At 39.5% G+C, this 23,196-nt stretch overlaps 1 protein-coding gene across 6 annotated transcripts in view; it reads right to left on the bottom strand.

The window, feature by feature from the left end:
• The window catches only part of LOC102237248 (SPRY domain-containing SOCS box protein 4-like), a 78,636-nt gene that overhangs the window by 33,877 nt on the left and 21,563 nt on the right, over nucleotides 1–23,196 (bottom strand). The window contains exons 1-2 of one of the 6 annotated variants that reach the window (XM_023336023.1): nucleotides 8,517–8,702; nucleotides 8,268–8,327 (exon numbers count right to left, since the gene is read on the bottom strand). The exons of 2 other annotated variants lie outside the window; for them this stretch is intronic. The gene's annotated coding sequence lies outside the window, so the exon portion shown is untranslated. Of the gene's footprint in view, nucleotides 1–888; nucleotides 912–8,267; nucleotides 8,328–8,516; nucleotides 8,703–8,788; nucleotides 9,000–23,196 lie in introns of those variants that run through there. 3 more of the 6 variants (XM_023336025.1, XM_005797072.3, XM_023336026.1) reach the window with 3 other exon arrangements.

Here is a 23,196-nt window from a genome sequence, read left to right as displayed (position 1 = left end):
TTTTTCCACCATGAATAAGGTCATTGCAGCTGGCAGCCATCATGACTAATGTCTGCCTCTACTCTGCTCACCGCTAAGTGTGAGAGGACAGGCACACACACACATTCACACCCCCTACACATAAAACAGACAGCTGCCTCTTTGTGTGTGTGTCAGCCCAGTTGACAGGTAGGCAAGGAGAGGAAGCTGCATGTAAGATTCTGGACTCATCAGTACCAAACTACAAAACTTACGATGTGTTTCTACACGAGCCTCGGTTTGTTCTGGTCGGGTCTGGCCTGGCATGTGGCTGACAATTTGGCATGTTAAATCATCATCAACGAAGCACTTGACCTTTGATCCCATGTCATAACAGTCATGATTGCATAGTAACTTCTCAGGAGGCCAGTGTTGGGCCGGCACATTGTCTGCTGCTGCAAATAGCAGGAACGTGCTTATGCCATCTGTTGTTTACTTTGCCGACCTTCCTCCGTCTTGTCAGTTCTCCCGATTAGCTCCTTCATTCTCCCCTCTGTCCTGCTGCTATACCTGTATGGTCAGGTCAATGTTTCCTCAGTTTAAATTTTTCTAATGAACCCACTGGCATAAAATTTATACCAGGTGTACAAAACAACACCAGTAATCTATACATGTAAAGAAAATCAAAGCACTAGTTAAGTTACTGGTAAAAAAAATTAAATGAAACAGAACATAAAGGGATAGCAAACCAAAAAGCTGAAGTCTGTCAGTATTTAGAAATTATCTCTGGTACCATTTCATTAATACCTGGTTTAATATGAACTGATGGCTTATAAAAATGTTTCTCCTTATCAAAGTTTTGAACAAAGTGGTACAATTGGTAGACTCAAATGGACCTTCGCAAGACAGTGTTACTGTTGCAAAACCTACCAATGGCAATAGTTGTATTTCTAATTCCTTCATTTCTAATCTTTGAAATGCTGTTGAAGCTTTAATCTGGTAAGATGAGGCCGCAACTGAACTCCTCGGATCTCAATCATCGGATCTCAATGGTCACAACATTTGTGGAGAAGGAATGGTTCTGCCCAGAAAACACAACATCAGAAAGGAAGTTTTCAGTTTTCATATGAATATAAATAACAGGTGAGGTTCAATAAATTGATAACAGCTGCAGCTGCTCCTTAGAGATCACAAGTTATCACATAAAGGGGAGAGGAATCTTTCTTCTCTATAGATTTACTTTACTATCAAACATTCAAAAGGAACGAGGAACACAGAAACTGAACCAAAGTGATTAGAGACAGGAAGCAAGCTGTCAGAAGTTGGTAAGTTTAGTACAATCTTTATCAAAAAGTGGCTCAGACTGAGATGAGAAGGCAACGACAGGGCAGACAGGCTGTAATGTGCACCTGGTGAGTGGGCTGGCGTCATCTGGCCTCTCCTGCTGTACCCGTATTAACAAGCTTCAGCAGACTGAGAGATTGTGATGACGGCGTGTGTGCACCACTGTAAGATCGGAAGAGGGGACTCTGAGCGGCTGTCTAACTTGCACAGTGTTTTACTGAAACTTGTCCAGTGAGCTTCTGACAGTGCAGACAGGATTTGAACACACAAACACACACAAATATAGCAGCTCAACACAGTGAGACAAAACACTGCTTTCACCTGCACTGCTGCAAAAGGTCAGATATGAGCTTAAAGTATTGAAATAAAATATAAACTTACTTGAACATTTTTTGCTCAATAGAGACTGTAACATTCTAGTACAGGACGGGACTAGAACCTCCCAGTCGGGTCAACTAAGGCCAACCAGGGACATAAAAATAACAAAGAATGAGCCCATAAAGTTCTACTGTGATTCAGCCTTCCTGTTTCTTGTCTCAGTCAAGAACATTGTATTCACATTTGTGCTTGAGTCAGCTTATCTAGAGCCTTATTCCTGCCACCTGCCGACATTAACAACAGGAAACTTCTATTGTATTTGCCCCCTTAAAGAGCACAATAATAATTTTGACATCTTTGGAAATTCCTTTTTTTTTTCTTCCCCAGCCAATAATCAGATGAGTCAGTCGGTACCACTCATACGTCCGTACAGACAACATTTTCTGAAAGCAGCTGACTGTCTGCCCAGACAAAGAGTTAATTAGTCATCTTAAGCAAAAAAAGATAGATTGACTGTAACTTTCAGCTTTCAGAAGTACAAAGGAAACTAGAACTGCAAGCAGCTATCACCGGGTTACTAGGCCCGCTAGCCCAGGCTAAGTTGCAGACTCAGTTCCTGCTTTTACAGAACAACTTTTAAAATTAATAAAGCAAAGAAACCTCTAAAACTAATAATTTTCCTTAAACTCTTTCTATTGATTCAAGAAAACAAAATGACAGCTTTATGCAACATGGCCAAAATGTTCAGGCAAACATGGTCAAATGACTCAGATAATATTTTATTTATAAAGGATTGCCAAATCATAAAAATATTTTAAACTACAGAATATTTTTGGTAGGTCAAGCAGAGTGTGTTCATAATTCCCTGAAATGATGCCTCACATCACAACTATAAATGTCAACGTTTTTCATCTGGTAGGCCAATATAAAGTGGTATATAATTGCAAAGGTAGAAGGAAAAAAACTAATAAAAATCTGAAGTCTTTGATTCGTTTGCCATCCCAAATAAGAGAATAGGTAAAGGGCAAACAGAATTCATTTTATAAAATCAGTTCCTCCACCTAAATATAGTCATTTTACCATAGCTTTAAAGGCTTGATTCACTTAAGATAAGTTTAAAGACAAATAAACCAGAAGTGTAGTACTGAATCGAAAGATGATGTAAGACTAATGAATCACTAAATGGACCAATCTTCCATCTTCCACTTCTGGCACCAACGTCAACATGCCAGAGCTCACAGGCAACCCCACACACACTGAAAAACACACATCTATATTTATGTTATACAGAGTGTCTTCATAGCAACAGATGTGCCCACTACATTAAACAAACTGCCTGCCTCTCAACATTGCTGACATTCATTCCGACTAAAGGAATCCCTGAGCAGCTAAAGAGACAAATGCCGCCCGGCTCCAGAAAATATCTTCAGCTACATACAGAAGTGCACTCTAAGGCTTTGATAGAAATGTTTCAGATCATCAGACAACTCTTAAAATACATTGGATTGCTGTGCCACGACCTTAGCAGTCTGTTTATGTTCTGTCCTTCAACCTGGCTGGCTTAAAACCATTTATAAAGAAAAGTGGGCCAAAACTCCTGCATGCTGACATAAAGGACTAACAGCTAGTTATCAAAAATATTAAATGGCTGTTATTACTGCCAAGAGTGACAGAAGTTGATATTAATTTTATTGGGTAGTTTTTGTTTGCACATATATGTGCAAGTTGGTTACAGCAACCTCTTAGCTTAATAAATAGATTTTTTGTAAACTGATTTTTCTATTTTCTCAGGTTCTCAGGTTTCTTAGATTAGAAATTTTATTTGATGATCTGAAATATTCAAGTGTGTAAAAAAAAAGTCAGAAAAAATACTGCATAACTGTCTATAACAGCTGATGAAAATGTTGAATAAAATCATAAAGAAACAAATGACTTTAGGATATTTTCTCCCTTTTAAAAATTTTACTTTTATTTTAACAATCACCTCACATGGATTCTATTCAAAACTTTTCTTTCTCTCCACACTTTAATTCTTTCAAAACTCTCTTCTTTCTTGTTAACTAATCCGTGTTTTCTGTTCCCTGGCCTATGTATCAATAAATCCATGGAGACTTCTGCGGAGCTGCCTCCCTATCAGTTGGTACAACTTATCTCAGGCCTGTCACCAAATGCCCCAGCGTCCAGCAGGAGGAAATCAATGCAAGTTCAGCATTCAGTAAAAGCACCATCTGCAAAACATAGGACACAAGCGAATTCACACGCGGCTGCAAATCAGTACTCATGCTGACTCACAGTGACAGAGCCACTCGTACAGAAATAAAATTATGCAGTTTCTGCCTGCCTTTGGTGAAGTTTCCCCCAATGCATTTTTTTTTATGTGTTCCCGAAGCATAATTCCTTCCCTTCTCTGTTCCGCTACAGTCTGAACTCTTTATAAAGTAACTCCAGTAGCAGACATCTCCCTAATGAATCATGTTCCAACCCCACATCTTCCTCTTGTATTCATCAGATTTTCTCTAGAAATGTTAAAGAAAAATCCTCCACAAAGTTATTTCTCTTAAATAGTGAATTGGATCCCTGCTTATCAAGGAAGTGAAAGAGAAATTTTGACCAAGATATTTAATGTAGGATGAAGTAAAAAAAAAAAAAAATACAACCGATGTATGAACACAAACACAAAACTATGCTTTCTTCTCAAGAGTTCACGTACTTCTGTGCCCAGACACCTTAAAATCCATGGTACCCTGAGGGAGGACTATTAGTGCTGCTATGATCAAGTACCCCTTTAAAGGGAATTGGCCTAAACCTGTTCATTTCTCACAAACACGCACACACGAAGACACAGAAAAGGCCTTGGAGATGCCATCCATAAAGCTCTCTGGGATAACGGTGGCAGATTCACAACCTCTGAGGTAATGAAACTGAATCAAAGTCTGTATGGATGCGACACACTCCTGCTGCCTCGCTTGTTTCTTGTTTAGCAGTGAAGCACTTGAACAAGTGATGAAACGTGTCACGCCCACACAAGTCAAACGCAACTGAAGAAATGTTTCAACTCTTGGATGCTGAAAGCCGTATTTAGGTCACAGACTGTTTTACTGGATGGTTGTCTTAGAGCAGAGCACATATCGATAGGTGGATGGCGAATAAAGTGGAGAAAGTAAATGTCCCGTAATAACACCATGTAAATGTATTTGCCATGGTACAGTTTTTTCAGTTTTTTATTTTGTCTCACTTAAAAATTTAAGATCAGAATTTCAACTAACTACATAGAAATAAAAGTAATTTTCACAGGATGTTATATATCCAAACCAACCTGGCCTTGTGTAAAAATTATTTAATTCCTTGTTAAATCAGGAATTTACTGTGGCGAACTATATTTTTTGATTCAAATTCATACTAAGCCACACACAGGCCTGATTACTGCCAGGTTTATAGAACCAAGAAATCACTTAACAGAACCTGTCAGACAATCTGAAGTGGGATAAAAGCAAATGCATAATGACCTGATCTTAAAAAAAAGAGAGAGAAAAAGTTACTGATATCCATCAGTTTGAAAAGGCTTAAAAAGCTAATAAAGCTTTGTGCTCAGCAAATAATAATGAAAGCCATTCTCCAAAAATAAATAAAACACTGATTTATCCAATAAATCAATGAAATGATCATTTGAAATTGCTTTATGTATTGAATCATATCTAAAAGTGGTTAGATGATGTGAAATATCACATCATGTGTGATGAAAAAACATTTGCACAGTTGGTAGCACTGTTGGCATACACCGACTATGTCCTAGGTTCGAATTTCCGTCTGGGGTTTTTTTTTGCATGGAGTTTGCATGTTCTCCCTTTGCATATGTAGGTTCTCTCCAGATGGTCTGGCTTCTAAAAACAAGACTGTCAGGTTAATTGGTCATTCTAAATTCTCCTTAGGTGTGGGTGTGTGCGTGCATGGTTGTTTGTCCTGTCTGTCTTTGAGTTGCCCCGCGATGGACTGGCGACCTGTCCAGTGTGACCCGGCCTCTCATGCATTGACCACTGGAGATGGGCACCGGTATCCCTCAGGACCCCACTGGGATAAGAGTGTTGGATGGATGAAAATAGCAAAAACAGAAGAAACCCATAAGGCGTCATAGTTTTTCCTCAACACTGGATAGTGAATTTAACCCAGAATCTCAGAGTGATTGATGTAACTGTACATTTTTACAGTTTAATGAGATCAATTTAATGAACTGGCATAAGATTATCAATTACATCTTATCAATGGTGCATTAATTAATGGTCCTTGTAGTAACTAATGAATCATTTATAATTCTTATTAAGAAACACCAGTGATTATGTAAGCAGCTCTGCAAGGCTGTCTCCATTACTTAGAGCTAAGCTGATATTTCCAGGATGAAAATATAGTAAGAATCAACCCACGTACTAAAAGATTTGCTTTAACGTATTCTGTGCTAACAAACTGAGTGTAGATCAGAGGTGGACAGTTAAACTGCAGTCACACTATTTCTCATCTCAACATAAATGATGGTATATCTGCAAAAATGCATGCATGGATCGAAAATTGCAGGAAAAAAGCACATTTTGTGAAACAGAGTAAGGACTGTCAATGGTTGATTTAAGAGACTACTTAACGTTTAAATGTAAGGGGAAAGCCTGTTGCAGTTCTCTGCCATCTGAACATTTTTGCTGCTGCGGAGTGAGCCCTCCGCTAAGAAGCATGACCTTCTTTGAAGTTATTTTAATCTTGAGAAGAAGAAAGCACAGTTTTTCAAAAATATTCAAAGAAACAAAAGTTTCTGATATTTCTACAATGAACTGAGAAGATAACCTTGGATATTTAGAAACAAGAAACAAAGACCTTCTGCAGACAACAGGGAAGCTAAATAAAATAAAAAACTATTGTTATATTTACATTTTTGTGCATTCAACCTCTTCCTGGATGCACAGGAAGAGGTCTTCAAAATGCGACCTTCCTAGAGCATAGAGGATTGGGAATATCAGTAATCACTTGAACAATATCAATAAGGAGGAATATTTACATGGAGCAGCTGATGTCACAGTTAGCAATGCTACTAGCGCTAACAGCTAGTATCTAATAAAAGTTGCTAAAACAGTTTTCAAAATGTTACGATTATGTTTTTTCAGATAACTGAAGAAAACTATAATTTTATTGAGCTGTTTTATTCTACTTGAACATTCAGCATTGTTATTGTCATTGTGTTGTACAAGCCAAAACTTAAAAAAAAAAAAAGAACACAAGAAGTATTCCCGTTAAATTATTATTTTTTCCTCTGCTTAATGATTGCCTAATTATCTTGGGATGAAAGTACATTGCTCTTTTGAGTACGAGCTGTCAGATAATTATTAGCTGGGCTTAACGGAAAACAGGTCTGACATCCATCTGCTTGAACTGCTCTAAACACTTAGCATGCTGAGGTAAATACATTTTTCTCTTAGCAAACAGAGCGTCTGCATGGCATATGTTGAGAATCATTATTATTCAATCACTGCCGCAAAATCTGATTAGTCCTTTTTTGATTTTGTAGCAGTAACGCACATGTGCAATAAATATGGCCCCCTAAAGTATAATGCTCATGTCACAGAATACTTATAAAAGTTAAAAAAAAGAAAGATAGAAACACTGGCAGCTTGGATAACTATGATCAATTTGCATAAGCTACATATGCGTAGGAAGGCTTTACCAGAGTGTTTCAAACAAAATAAGTCTATGTTTGCATGCCACTGAAAGATAAGTCTGATACATTTAATTTGTCAATCATAAACAAAAATTAATCCAAATTATGTTCTTCAAGAGTTTTTGAAGCATCTCTTTTCTTTCCACATCTTGGTAACAAGAACTATTTTTAACAAAGAGAAGCACAGGGAACTGTAAATCCACACAACTCTGTACACCCGAACACACACCAACACATGAACAAATAACACTTTGAAGAAATTTTTTCACCGTCTTCAAAAGGCAAAGAACTGAAACTGAAAGGGTTAGAGGAAATCTCAATTAAAAGAAAAGAAAGGAATAACTAATGTAAAACAATAAAAAAATAAAAAATCAGGCACAGACTGTGGGTGGTTGAATGTTGCACATGAATACCCATGAATAAAGAGAGTGAATGAAAACAAACAATGGAGGACATGGAAAGAGAAAGAAAGAATAACAGTGAGAGAAACAGAGGTCAGCAGCTGACAAAACAAAAGGATGAAGTCAAAAAAAGAGAGCTGATATGGCTTTATCCCCGAACGAACCAAACAAACACACATTCCCAGCGCAATCCATAGACTAAACACAGTCCTGTGAGAAAAGCTGCCGCAGACGGCGCGGAGCATGCACTCACATCGGAGGTGTCTCTTACAAATACAAAAACAAGGGGTTTAAAAATAGACGCCAGGATCCATCCTATTATTGTATTCGAGCAGAGGAAATCCAGGGGTAGCTTATACGAGAGCACTCAACATGGGTCTGCTCCAAACAAAAGCACACACACACACACACGCACACACACACACACACACACACACCGGGGGTATCCCAGCTGGCCAGCTGAGACCTTCGGACCATTAGGGGAATTAAAGGCAGCAGAAGATAAGTGAAGTGAGGTGAAATGGAGTGAGGAGGAGCTCATAGAAAGGTACCTTGGCTAGAGGAGACAAGACTGAGTTTATCTTCAGAAGCAACAGAGCGAGGCTGATCTCCTTTAATGTAAACAGAATGAAAAAGAAGTCGTGAGAGTTCTGCTTTTAAGCCTAAAGCACTGCGTGCGTAATTGGAGAACCTGTCACCAACAGCTTTAATAGAAGTAATCTCATTCAAACAAAGATTCACCTCACCTTTTCTGATAAAAGAATAGCTCAAATTGTTTGTAATTACTTTTCATATCTCACCTCACGTTGCAGCTCAGTCTGAATCCATGAATGTCTAAACGATGATATGAAGAAACATCAAACTCCTTCAAACAAAAAGCAGCATATCTCCTTCACCCAGTCGCAAACAGAGAAGAGTGCAAGAAAGAGACAAACAGCACGCAACTCTGACCACAACTGAAAGAGAGAGACTCTTTACTCAGAGAGCTGCCCACCTCCTTCCTCCACCCCCCTCTCTCTCTCCTCTCCCTCCCTGGAGCTTATCTGTCCTAAGGCTATCACTTCTCCCTCACCTCCCCCAGGCTCGCTTCTGCTCCAACTCCATTGAGGGTTTCCAAGGCAGCGCAGTCATGACGCTTACAGTGGACAACCAGCAGCTCTGAACACACTCTCAGCCCAACTCCAGTTTCAGTTCCACTTCAGTCTTTCCGAGAAAGAGCCACTGAGCAGAGAGGGAGAGAAGGGAGTGAGAGCACGAGACATGGAAGCCTGAAAGCTGATCCCTCTGATCTCATCAAGCAAAGTTACCAACAGCAACCAGACCAGCCGGCAGCTGAGAGAAACACCCGGTTCACCTCCCTTCCCTTTCCGGCTCCCCCTCCGGTTTTACAAAGAGCTCACACAGAGCCAACCAATCACACCAACCTGACCCTCCCCCGTCTGCAACGGCAACGCACACATGTGCACATACGCTTAAACCCCTACACGTGCCGCATGCCTAGCACTTGCACAGCATGTGCACAATATTGGCATCAAGGTGCAGGAGGCCAGTCACGTCTAGGGTGTCACATTGGTTTACACGGATCAGCTACAAAGTTAAAACCGCTTGCAGGTGAAACGAATATACAGTAAAATGTTCTTCCCCAAAGTCTGCAAGGTCCAGTTCATTTATTGATTTAGCTTCCAACCTTCAGGACCTAATGGAACTGGTGTCACTACATACTGACAGAAATCACAGGGTACGTCCAACATCCTGAGTTGCTTCAGCTAGATAAATACTCTTACAAAATATGAGGGAATTGGTTCAGACGTGTATGAAAGGCCGATGTAAACAAGCAAATATTTAAATACCATGCAGGAGTTAAGACTTGGGTCACATGCTCATATAGAAAAATTTTAAAAAGTAAGTACAAGACGTCTCCGTTAGTTTTATTTGCAATTAACATCACTTTCAGTGCCACTCCCTTTTGTTCCAGTCTAATGTTCTCACAGTCACCTTTAACTTTTGTCATGTTGTAAATTCACCCAAATCTGAACATGTGTAATTAGGCTTCTTCTAAGTAGTTCTCTGCATAGAATTCAGAAAAGCATTAACACAGACAGGCATATACAGGAAGTGGTAATAAAGACTAAAGCAAACCATAAAGAACTCAGGCCCAACCACTTTACTTCCTCCTCCTTCGCTCAGGACTGCCATCACTACCAGAAAACCAAAATGCCCACGAAACCTCAAGTCCAAGAATACGACTGTCATATCATTACATCACATCAGCTCAGGCGTCCAAACATGACATGCAGCAATACAGCTTTGAGACAGTAATTGATGGTTTGCCTGACTTCTGTTCTCACACATCTGCAATTAACAGGGAGGACACATTTAGTGGCTGGGTGACGTCAAAGAAAACACTGTTACTGAACTACCCCATTCTCAGACACAAAGGGAAGGAGGTTAACATCTGGTGAAATACAGCAATTTCATTGTCTTCTTACATTGGACACATATTTCCATGAAATATATAGTTACAGATAGGGCATCCTATAATGTCCTTGATGGATTGCTCTCTGGCATTACCGTATTTTCCTGACTATAAGTCACAGTTTTTTTCATGGTTGCCTGGTCTTGCGACTTTAGTCCAGAGTAACTTGCGTATCATTTTTCTCTTCTCTTCAACTAATGCACTAAATGTTAATTTATACTTGTGGACATGAAGTATCCACCTCTCTATCACCTAGGATTTACTGCAGGCGTCTCCGCTCCGCTGCGCACTTCACCAACAATGGTAGGAAAATCTGACGAGGTAGCACAGAACGTCAGAACACTGGGGGAGATGTTCCTGACCATCCTGACTTAGAGTGTGGACGTCGGCATTTCACATTTCCAAGTCAAAGCCGACAGTTCCCATATAGTTGCCTAAAAAGCAACCAACTGATCATGATGTGTAACTGGAACCTTTCATCAACATGGATGACGCAAAGTCAGGAAAATATGGCAAAAAAATTTTTGTAATATTCACGATACTCTCTCTGACAGGTGGTATAAGGTTGTTTTTGCTTTGAATACTTATAATTAATGACTACTAATGGAGAGAATGATAGAAAAATCTGAATGCTGTTTGATTAACCTTAAATGTCTTGACAAAAAATGCATTGATTATCACAAAACCTTCACTATATGTGCCAATGTTCCCCTATTTAGAATAAAAACAAAGACAAAATTTAGGCAAACATGCTGAAGATCATGCATCGCCTTTTAGTTGATGTATGAACTAAACTAAAATTCTAGCTTCTTTAACTGCATCGTTCCTGTTGCTTTTTACAACCATGTGTGTTGCATGAATGTAACATTTGCATCTTAAAACCAGTGACATACAGAAAGACAGTAATTCAATTTATGGTTAAACAGATGTTTGCATTGTCAATTCACATCACCATTTAGATTCTTATTCCAATTTCCTGGATGTTTTTTTATTAAAGTACAGAAGAACAAAAGGCTTCAAACTAACTTCTGTCATTCCAAATAACAGACAAAAGATCGAACAATATGTAAATCTTCAAACTGAAAGACTCCAGCACCCCCCTCCCCAGGTCCTCAGCTGGACCCTGCTGGAAATTGCCCCATGATTTTCTGCCTGAAGGCACATCCACATTTAAGAGACCCCATAGGGGTCCCGGGAAGCATGTGGGGGTGTATTTGAGTGTGTGGTGGTTAATCTATGGGACAATGGGGGTCCTGCCCTCACCCCACACACAGAGCATTAGGGCCAGGGGCCTCACAGCTGAGCATCTTACAGATAATACAAACTGAACGTGCATATGAATGAGTATGTTTACGTGGATGTGTGGGTGTGTGTGTGTCTTTGTGCGCCCCCCTTCCAACACACGTGTCAAGCACAAAGCCACCCAACTATCTACATTGCCCCCACGGAGAGGCACTCAGAGAGAGAGTGCAAAGGATGCACCGCTGGAAGTGGGGAGCAGACGTGAAGAAGAAAGGAAATGGGTGAGGCAGAGTTAAAAAACTACTTTCGGTCAAAGGGGTGGGGGGTGAAAATGGTAAATGGTACAATTACCGTGTACAGATGGCTGAACGAGAGACTGACAGGAGCAATGCCAGTTTGGATGGTGAACAAAAAAAACGGGCTGATCAAGGACACGCCAGCTTTTTTCGTGGCAAAACAATCAGCTGCTTTTCTCAAGCACCAATCCAAACGTTGGCAATCAGGGTGTCCTGCATAAAAGCCTTGATAATGATGGCAATATGGGATTTTGACAAGGCTTCTGTAAAGATCAAACTCATAAAATGTGTTAATTGCCAAACTCTAAATGGACCAACTAAATGAACATCAAATCGAATATGTTCACGTAAATAAAGCTTCCTGTTAACCTGATCTCACAAAAGACTAACATGAACTCTCTTCTCCACATTTGGTCAATTTTAAACAAACTTTAATACTTTAATATGTTTTTGTAGCGATTTCATGTGAGAAAAACACATTGCACTGCACAATTTGTGGAAGGAAAGATTTAATACTTTGTATAAAAACATGTACATGCTTTGAGTGAAAGCAATTGGACTGTTTGGCTGGCAGGTGAACATCTGTCCAAGTCTAAAGGCTTTTTCAGACTCTAACAGGGTTTTCTTGCAGGAATTCAAATGTATTTAGCCCCATAAATCAGCTCTGATCAGCTTCACTAACCCTAAGGAAAAGCATGATGCTGCCACCACCAAGATAACTGTAGGCTGGGTGTATTTAGACATTTTCCGGTGCACATTGTGAATTGCATTTAGACCAAAGACTTTAATTTTGGTCTAATCTGTTGCCTTATATAACTTGTGCTTTTTTTCTACAATTGCTCTTCCTATTCTTTGTTGTGACAGCTCAGCTTAGGTGTATTCTCTTCAGGTAAAAATAAAATCTTAGAAAGGACTACGTTTGTGATGCCTGATATAATTTTAATGTGCAATAGTGTTTGTATTTTTTGCAATGTTTAGCATCAAAATAGAAATTAAATACGTGCATATTGTTCTCTCACCTTTGTTTGGAGTACTGAGGTAAATTCAAGACTACAATAAAGTCATAATTTTGGGGAGATGTCAACATGCTCCATCACCGTTGCCATAAAACAAATCAGATCAACTGTTGCTATAAACCTTTGCATTAAAGAAGTAGGAGTTTTGATGCAGAAGAAGCTGTCTGAACACTCCAGGAAAAAAAAAGAAAATATTTCTCTAATATTTTCAGGGAGATTCAGGTGACAGTGTTGTGAATGACTTCTCATATCCCAAGTGTTTTGCGCCAAAGTGCCAGATGTTAAAAGAACAATTAAGTAGAGTCTGAATATTTTGACAGCTTCACTGATGTTGCTAACCCTCTTGTGGCAACATGTCCTCACGTAGCAGGGCTTTTCTCATTTCTCTATACCTGTAAGGGCATTTATTAGAAAGAGAAATATGAGAACTGCAACACTCAGCCAACCACTGAAACATGCAGGCACCCTGCTCCCATCACTTGTACACATTAATACAGACACAGACCGTCTGAGTACAGCAGGTAGGCATCAATTCAGCCTGGCTGTACGATCAATGATGGTAAATGGAGGCAGCAGGAGGGACAGACAGTGATCTGTAGCTCTCATTTCCCCCCTCAGTATCTCTCCCTCCATTGGAGCATCATTTCCTTGTCTTGTTTCGCCATAGGAAAGCTCATTTAATGAGACACAATCTGACTTTGTACAGCACTCATTGAGTTTTCGCTCTTTCATTCGCTTTAGTTACACCATCACATTATCAGTTAATTGCACGGTTCTCTGCTTTGTCAGAATGTTTTATTTATGTTTGCATTTTAATCTCCTGACGAGCTTTTGTAGCAGAATTTCACTATCTGTGTTAACTTTTTAAAGCTTATTGCTTCAAACCCGGCCAAATTATGTGAGAAAGATAAGTTTACCTAACACATTCAGAGAATAAAACAGGATATTGGCATGACTTAGTCTCTTGTGACAAACACATCATTGCCACCCTCTCCTCCTTCTTTCCATATCGCCTCCATCTCCTCCGTCATTCATCAATCTAACACCTCCCCTGCCACTCCCCTCTTTGTACTCTCACATATTCCTCCTTCCTATGGCCTCCTTCCAGTCACTTCTTTAACAGCTGCTGCTCTGCGACAGTCCCAGCTGACCCTTAGTTACCACGTGCCACGTCCTCCCCTCAGTGTCCCAAAGAGACCCTAAATCATTAACATAAGCGCAGACATAGGAGCTCCGATCAGGTTGTGATAGATGGCTGTCTGTGTCCCACAAAGACAAAGAGAAGAGAAAGCACACCAAGTCAACATCTGACTGCAAACAGTTAAATGTCTTATAAAGTGTGCATCATTTATGCAAATGGGCCCAGACAACATATGCACTACATCTAAACAAAAGGCAGTTGTGTTGGGGTTTTTTTTACACTCCAAAGAAGAGATTTCATGCTGTTTGATAACACATGTCCATTTCATACACAGCCACAGTAGTAACATCTTGCATCACAAAGGGGGACAGCACAATAGAATGACTGTTTTAGAGCCAGAAAACCTTAAAATCTTAAAAGTAAATTATTCATTATCTGTATTTGCCTTGTTTTTCAAAGCAGATAATTAGTTTAAAAATATACCTTTCTGAATCAAAAAGTCTTTGAAGCTATGTCTGTCCAAAGCGGAAATGACAGATGTTCTCACGCAAGGTTTTGTCTCATCAAAATAGAAAACTGAATGTTTCATTGGGAATCAGATTCAGCCATAAAATGCTGCAGATAAAAAATAGATAACATATCAAAGTACAAAGTGGAAAAATTAGCCACAATAAAGCGGGAAACGAAGCTCAGGTTTTTGAAGGTAAAAGTGAGAATTTTCTCCAGAGCTCAGGTCAATCCTCTGATCTCAAACACTCCACACTGTGCTTTACTTGCTTAAGGCAAAAGGAAGGTAAAAAGAAACCCATTCCCTGCTGATGTCGGTGGATTTCTTTTATGTGCATTTTCATCTGTCTTGTTACACTGGAGCAACAAAATGGTTCACTTGCAGCTAATTAGTTAATATTCGTTTGAGCTCAATTCTGATAAGTTATTGATTTTAATTGATTCTTTGTTCTGTACTTTTGTTGTTAAGCTATTATACTTCTGAAGTGATCATACTGTGAATCACCTCTAGCATTACAGCCATATTGCACTGGCAGCGACATTAATGTAACATTACACTACAAAGCTGCTCAGCATAGACTTTTATCCAAAACATCAAACTGCTTAAAGCATTGCTGTGTCTTCAAGATAAGTTCCCACCTTCTTTTTATAGCTGATGGGTGACTTTTATCCTCAACATAATGCATTTGTACGCAACATCGTGAGAAACTCCTATGTTTCTCTTCACACCAAGAACTAATAAGTCTGATGAAGGTACATTGGGATCTTACAAACATTACCTTGGCTGTAGTCTAACCCCAAACACATCTCATCAGACTGGCATGTCTGATATACAGACATATCAGTGAGACTATGTGTCTGCGGCTCAAAACATTTGGTGCTTCAAGCCCTCATTTTAACAGATAACCATTTATGTGTTGACGTGGGCTGCTGGGGAATATTTGGACTAGTTATTAATTTACTAATGTTTTATAATCTGTGTCATGTCTCTAAAACAAGAAACCAGGTCAGAACCAGGCAGACAGACAATCTGATATATATATATAAACAGAGGTAATCTAGGGAGATGTAGATTCATTATCTCAGCCCACATACACAAACAGCTGAATGCAAAAATTAAAGGAGGCTTCAGTTATTCAACATGTTATTGAGCTACCAAATGCATTACTTTAACATTAAATGGTATCAGACAAGATACGGGGATGATCTGATGTAAATCTTGGATCAGGATGGCCCTGTGATCCTAATCATCATATTTTGACTGATTTTACTGGCTTACAGCCAAAACTGTTGAACATGAAAGGACTAAAATCTACATAGACATTTACAATCTATTAACAAATGTTTAAAATATATCAATGGACTTATTTATCTATTTATTTTAGATATGGCAGCTTAGCTAAAGTTGGCCATTAAACTACAACTTTGGAGCTTAAAACTCAAAAGTATTAAACTTACTTTGGAGTAATTTGCTGCAAAGCATAACCTTCTGTCAAAACATTTTAGTGCTTAAAAGTTTGATTACACACAATGGATGTTTATTATGTTGTTAATGTATGTTTTTGCACTTATAACAAGAAATTATACAAAATTATTGCAGTAGTAATAAATTAGCTGCTGAGATTCAGCAGCAACATGAGGACCAGTTGGAATAAAGAACATGGATTTGTTTTATTCTTTTAAGTTCCCGATCTCCAATTACAATGGGAGGGCATGGGGGACAAACAAATAGGAAATATTGTTTTCCTTTTGGAAAATGTGAACACAAAGCAGGAGTATGTAAAATTTGGAAAATGCACAGGGCCTGCGTTGAAGATCAGCGTGCTAATTATGCTAACTGCTAATGAAACTAGCTAAAAACACCTTTCATTGAGCCATTTGATCTACATTTTCTCTAATTACACCTTAACCATGTGATTTTCATGATTAAATGAAGCAGCTTTGTAGACCATTTTATCAACATTTCTCAGATTTGTCTTTTAAACTGTTTTAGATGTGCTCTTTAACGAAGCCTTGTTATGTGCCTTTTACTATGCCAAGCAAGTGTTCAACATGAGATACTCAATTTTATAAAGAAGCATTTCAGTGTATTATTTTTTAAAAATATGAAAACACTTGTCTCAACTATGTAGGAAATTATGAAACATAGCAAGGCTGAGCTATGCTCCAAGGACAGTACAGATTGAGTTATCAGTGAAAACTGACAGATGAGATTCTACCCCATCTTGAAAATCTACTTGACAAAAAAAAACAAAGAAACAAAATGTGAAATAACCATAGTGAGATATTTTTACCTATTTAATTCAATATTAAGAAATCAGCCTCTAAATCTACATGTTACACACACACACATGTAGTACTTATAATAATAATAGTCCAGACAGAAATTATGCACAACTCTCACTGTATGTGTTTAGTCAGCATCAACATGTCTATTAAACATGGGGGAAGGGTAGATGCTAGGGTCAAAGGTGAATGGCCAATCACATAAAACTAAATAATCACTAAAAGCTATCAATACTGCAGTCAGCCAGCAAGCCGTGTTTGTCTTTGGTAAGAACATTGAAAAAAAACATCCGTCTCTGAGAATAGCTGAAAGTTCCCATCAAATTCAAAGGTTTCCATTTAGCAAATGTCACACCAGACAAAGAGGCCGTTTACAAAGTGGGATATTACCCCTGTCAGCAGGGTAGATACAGGCTTGTTTTGTTGTCATCCTCCGAGACAGCAACTCTGATACCAATCATTGTAACAACATGTTTATGTGAAACTAAGCAAGGTGCAGATTGAACTATACCATGACTAAATACGATTTGTACATAGATTTCAATGTAAAGACTTGCAGCATATGTCTTTGTTGGTAACTGCCCTGCAAATAAACGGCAGCTACAGCTCTGTGAAAGATGACAATGGAGGGTAGCAAAAAAAGATGACTGGAGTCTGTGTCATTACCTGTGACAATAGAGAACACTTACTGTTATAACAAAGAGAGGTGAGTCAACCCTACTCCAAGTAGTTGGGGCCTGCCATGCAAAGCAATGGCAGGAACCTATTACTCTACACCCAACAAGGGTCTACACCCAACAAGGGTCTCTTTAATCTTTATTTTTCTTCCGTAACCGTTAATGCGGCTCATACCGCTGCGTGCACACCTACAAATGAGGTATCAAAACGTGCCGAAAATTCACGCCATTGGAGCTATTACTTTTGGTGGGATTTGGGGTTAACATGGCGACATAATTCGCAAAAAACTACAAAAAAAACCCATTATAAGTCAATGGGAAAAATCCTAAAAATACCCTATTTTTGAGGATTTTCTGTGTCGTCACAAATTCACGTAGAAATGCCATTCAAATTTCATTTTGTAGATATGTCCGTGATTTCTTCGAAAGTGAAGACGGCTCGTCCATACCAATTACGGTTTGTCCACAATTTGTCTCTAAGCGACCCAACGTTTTTCATTTTTCCTAAAATTAGAGTGTGCCTCAGACTGATTGCCCCTCTGCTAGAGTGAGAAATGAAGAGAATTTTTGACCCCAAAATAATTTTGAAATCGCCATCACGCCCACAAATATTGCACGATTGGTATCAAAATCGGTCCTGACATTGATACGCATGTCTGCTCCGGTAAAATGTTTTCGAAATTTATCTAGACCGTACGGTTTTCTGTCACGGTGCTTCAGAGCAAAGTCATGCGACAGGATTTTCTGAGGCTCTCTGAGGCTGTCTCCCATGTATTTGACTAAAATTTCAGATCTGGGCTTACAGTACGCCATGGTTGTTGCTTTTCTTCCTGCTTACACGTATCAGGACGCAGAATAGTGACGTTTGTCGAGTATCAATGACATTCAGGTTGGATGAATCCCACCAGGACGTTAGATCACTTTTGAATCGGATACGCATCCGATCGGTCTGTGTCTTTCTAAGCAGTCATTCCTCCTGTTGCTTCTTATCATTAATGGGTGTTTATGTGTTCAGTTTTAAATTTTTCTTATAGAGAGACTGGTCCCTCTATTGTGAATTTCTTTCAATAATCAATTGACATTACAACGACTTAATAGCCTTATAATTATAATGGATGAATAAATGTTTGTTTTTAGTTTCACCAAGGGATTGTGCCTCTTCCTGAAAACCAACAAAGGCAGCAGAAAGTTTTCTGTGCATGGAGATTCAAATTAAAGTGGGCTTCATGCATAACACTCAGGGTGGCCATGGTGACAGGACGTCAGGCTCTTCAGGAGTTGAACCCCTCTGAGATCAAAAATCACAGGAAGGCTGAAGCGAACCGCTTTGGCTGTTTTTGTTTGAGCCACGATGTGACTGTTTGGAAGTTTACGCTTTCTTTAAAACTCTTTGACACTTGATGATAGACTTGATGTACTTTGATATTTAAATATTGATGTGAAAGCAGGTGAATGCTCGTGTTCTTGTTGGAGCTCTTTAACAAATTCTATTAAATCTAGCCATGAATGCTTATATGATTGCTTTTTCTCTAATAGATTGATTACAATAGCCTGTCATCAGCAATAGTTGATTCTGACTATCTGTAGTTTTATTGTCTTATTTGCCCAGTTTTCTCTGTCTTACTTTTCAGATACAAGATTGTTTTATTTCGGAGCTTACTCATTTTCTTTTCTTTCCTTTGCCATCCTCTTACGGTGTCTCTCAGTTTCAACCTCCACACTTGACTTATTCTTGTTTTTCTAACAGACTCTTAATCGGCAATTACTACAGCAACAAAAAAGGTTATGCACAGGAGTTGACAGAATTGTGTTGTCATGGGATGTGCTAAAGGCAAAACGCAGCATCCACTGAGTTTAATGATCCTGAGTGCCTCTGTTTAAAATCTGTCTCTAAATCACGCATGTACATGACACAGTTGGTTAAAGAGCTGCGAGTGTGATTTTGCCTACATGGATGCACACAAGCAGGCCGTCGATGATGGATGACCTCAAGTTTTGGATAAACCATATTTGCATCAGTCTGCTTTCCTAAAACGGCAACGTTTCGTAGTCAAATTACTGAGTTTATTTATACAGAGCTGGTTTACAACAAGACATATCAAAACAAACATTTCTATTTCATATAGAAACAATTTTTTCAAATCAATCTAGCTGTAAAGACAGGTTATATACATTCCAATTCAATCCCAGTTGTATTACAATTAAGTTAGTTTGTAATGCCAGCTGGCTCAAATTTAATTGGTCAAGCAACGATTAAGAAAAAAAAAAGATGGCATCACACTGTCAATTGTACATCATTCATTCTAAGGCACGTGCAAAGTATGTAACACGATGTATTGCAAATGAGAAATAGCCTACATATAGATTTGGCGGAAGTTGATGTTTCAGAAAACTTTTAACTTCACATTTGAATCTACCTTTAATGGGGCGTCAGATAAACCAACATGAGTAAAAGATAGGAAAAAGCAGGCAGCTCTTGGCTCATATGGCTCACAAAAAACATTGTACGTTAACATTATTGCTCTCTTAGTGAATGATGCAAATTTTATTAATTTACTTATTCATGTATTTATCTACTTATTATGTAGAAGACAGGAAGCAGAGTCACGATAAAACTTAAAGCAACAACTGTGAAACACTATGGGAAAAAAACTGTCAAACAGAAGAAGTTTTTGCCTGAATAGTCTGCATCTGTGTGTTTTTTTTAGAAAACGTTTCAGCATAGGTAATACAACTTGGTATAAGTTGGTATGGGTATAGAACTTGCTGCTGGTCCTCTCTGAAGTCTCAGCCCTCTTTGTTTGCTGGGATCAGAGAAGCTTTTTTCTGCTGTAGCTTCCTAATTCCTCAAAAAGCATGTGGTGATACATATATATGTTTTGCCTTCTTTGATTTTTGTTTCCATTCAATTTAAATAAAATGTCTCAAGATAATTGGGGCCTGCCCATAGCAATGCATAAGGAGAGCAGTGACTGACTTGCGAAGGGACAAGGGAGCACTGGGACCACCAGGGGGCGATGAGGGAGGACTGGGAGACACGACATAAAAATGAATGACAGGAGTTTGAACCTCCCGAGGTTCTAAGAGAGCAGTTGTTTGGATCCTGGCAGAGCTTTTTACCGTGTGCGGTTCTGGTGGGTCGTCGGTTTATGAGCTTCTTTGATGTTTGCCGAACTGGTCCATAAATTTATGCAAAACTGTAAGCTTGAATACAATAACTTAAACTTACTACCTGTCTCTTGGTGTTTTATTCACACTCGGCTCCTCAGCCGAACCTTTCTGACTGCCTATTACCATATTTGTAGTCAGGCGCCTAGCCTTAGTTAGCAATACATGTGACTTTATCCACAACAACATAGAAGCACAATTTATGCTGTTATGGGAAGATTCTTACTTGGCCTCACTAGAAGCTCAACAATTCAGAGTTTCTGATAAATCCTTTATTGTCACTAGCTAAATATCATATTCACTGTTCCAGGTAGGGGAAGCCATGCCTTGCTGCATTTTACCATGAAGTTAAGTTTTATATCCCGACCATCAAAGACAAAAAATAGATATTAAAACAATTGAAATCTGTATTGCTTTGAATGTACAGTTGGGAACCGAAGCCCCTTAGCTTTTTCTTTTTCTTGAACATGTTTATCTGCATTTGTTTTTTCTTGAGGCAGAACAAATGTTTCTCTCTGTCGTTATACAGTGTTAATAAAGTTTTTTTATTTTTAAAAACATCCCCCCTTCCCCCCCCCCCACACCCAACAGACTTCTTGTGGCTATGATGTTGAACTGTGATGTCACACATCCTGTTTGTGACATCACTGGTGACTGTCTTTGTATTCCCAGATTCCACAGAGAAATTCATTTGCAGTTTAAGGTTCGAACGAGAAAGAAACAATGGCGGAGAAAGATTTCACGTTACAAAAGTTAGAGATTCTCCAGAAGAACCAGATGAAGCTGAACAGTGAAAATGAGCAGCTTCAGAAAACAGTGGAGAGTCTGAAGAGGAAACTAGAGAGACTGAACAGGACCGACGACCCAACAAATTGGCATGTAGAGAATTGCAAACTCATAAGTTCGAATGGGTATTATAAAAAACAAATGATTAAAGTTAATTTGGAATTGGAGGAAGCGAGAACAACAATTGAAAGAATGCAAAATGATTATTGCAACATGCAACAATTAACAATTAAACTAGAACGGAAGCGGGCCATGGCAAAAAATGACGCGGAAAAATCTTTAAAAGAAAAGTCAGAAAAACTGCTGTGCCTTACTAGGGAGAACGAGGAATTGAATAAGCAGATCGTGTCTTTAAAAATCAAGATAGACAGAATGGAATCCAGGGTGGAAAAAACCAAGATTGAGCCACAAATTGATCAAACACAGGAGGAAGAAACACCAAAACCGAATATATTCCGGAGAGTTGGGCGTATTTTTGTTGACATGTATAATTCGGGAACGCTGAGGTACTGGGTGCCACCCTGGATTTTTTAATAACTGAAAAAAATTTCAGGTAACTGGACGTAAGTATTGGGGGGTCACTGTGTTGTGAAAACTGGTATGAGGAGGTGGGATCATTCCAGACTAATGCAGACAACAGATCATGAAGGCCTGAGCAAGTGAATCTTGCATTTTGATTTTTTGATGATTATGGGACAAGATATTTTGAATTTACTTATGATGATCATACACCATATATAAAACTGTAATTGAAGTAATAATCAAACAATGTGTTAGATACAGAGGCAAGGGAAAAAGGCAAGTCCGAACATGTCTGGACTTGCCCCAGAGCTGTGTCCCAATTAAGGATCTGAAACTAAGATGGTCACGAGGAAAGTAAGGGAGGGAAGCAGGGTATATGTGGGAATGGCTGGGACTTTCCGATGAGGTAGTTGCATGCTCGAGAGGTCACGTACGCCTTATAGAGGCATGGGTTGAAAGGGTATATAAGGCCAAGGGGACCAAGAAGAGAGGTCTGGCACCCTGGAGCCATGGGGAAGTTGAGACTTCGCACCGCCAGAAGGGACAAGACCCCTTGACCCTCAGCCCTGGTTCCTGATTTGGCTGCCTTACTCTGCCTCAACCCTAGGATCTCAAAGTTGCAGCAACAGACTTGGAGAATAGACAAAGGTGACTGAGTGATGAAGATCTGAAGTGTTCGAAGGACAACAGCCAGGTCTGCTTTGCTTCTATTTCAAAGAGGATTTTGACTAGTCTGTAACAAGCGCACGTTGTACTTAGAGGGGGCGCTACCGTTAATAGGAGTGGTTATTGAGGTTGTGCAGGTGTGAGGGCTACTCAGCTGATTGCTTCTTAACTGGGAAAGGCCATAACTCTTGGACTGTAGGTAGTTAAAGGCTAGTTGAGTCTCCTTCGACACCAGCTTAGATATATCATCTCTACTAGACTTGCTTCAGGGTAATACTCGAAGGCTTAGAGATTTTTTGGACCCGTTGGACGGAGAGCTGGTCAGTAGTCACTCCTTGGATGTTGTGAGGTTGAGGGCGGGGCTGACTATTGCGTAACGACAGCTGGTACCATAACGCTGTGGGGTTAGCGACAGCAGAGAGGAGAACTTGGGGGGTAGCTGGTACCTGGATGTTTGAGGATAGCGCCAGCAGAGAGGGGAGCTTGGGGGGTTGCTGGTACCAGGATGTTTGGGGATAGCGCCAGCAGAGAGGGGAGCTTGGGGGGTTGCTGGTACCAGGATGTTTGGGGATAGCGCCAGCAGAGAGGGGAGCTTGGGGGGTTGCTGGTACCAGGATGTTTGGGGATAGCGCCAGCAGAGAGGGGAGCTTGGGGGGTTGCTGGTACCAGGATGTTTGGGGATAGCGACAGCAGAGAG

The sequence above is a fragment of the Xiphophorus maculatus genome, chromosome 6 (genome assembly GCF_002775205.1).
Source record: "Xiphophorus maculatus strain JP 163 A chromosome 6, X_maculatus-5.0-male, whole genome shotgun sequence".
NCBI classification, from domain to species: Eukaryota; Metazoa; Chordata; class Actinopteri; order Cyprinodontiformes; family Poeciliidae; genus Xiphophorus; species Xiphophorus maculatus.
Note: the sequence above shows the minus strand (reverse complement) of the source record. Positions and strands in the feature narration are given on the sequence as shown.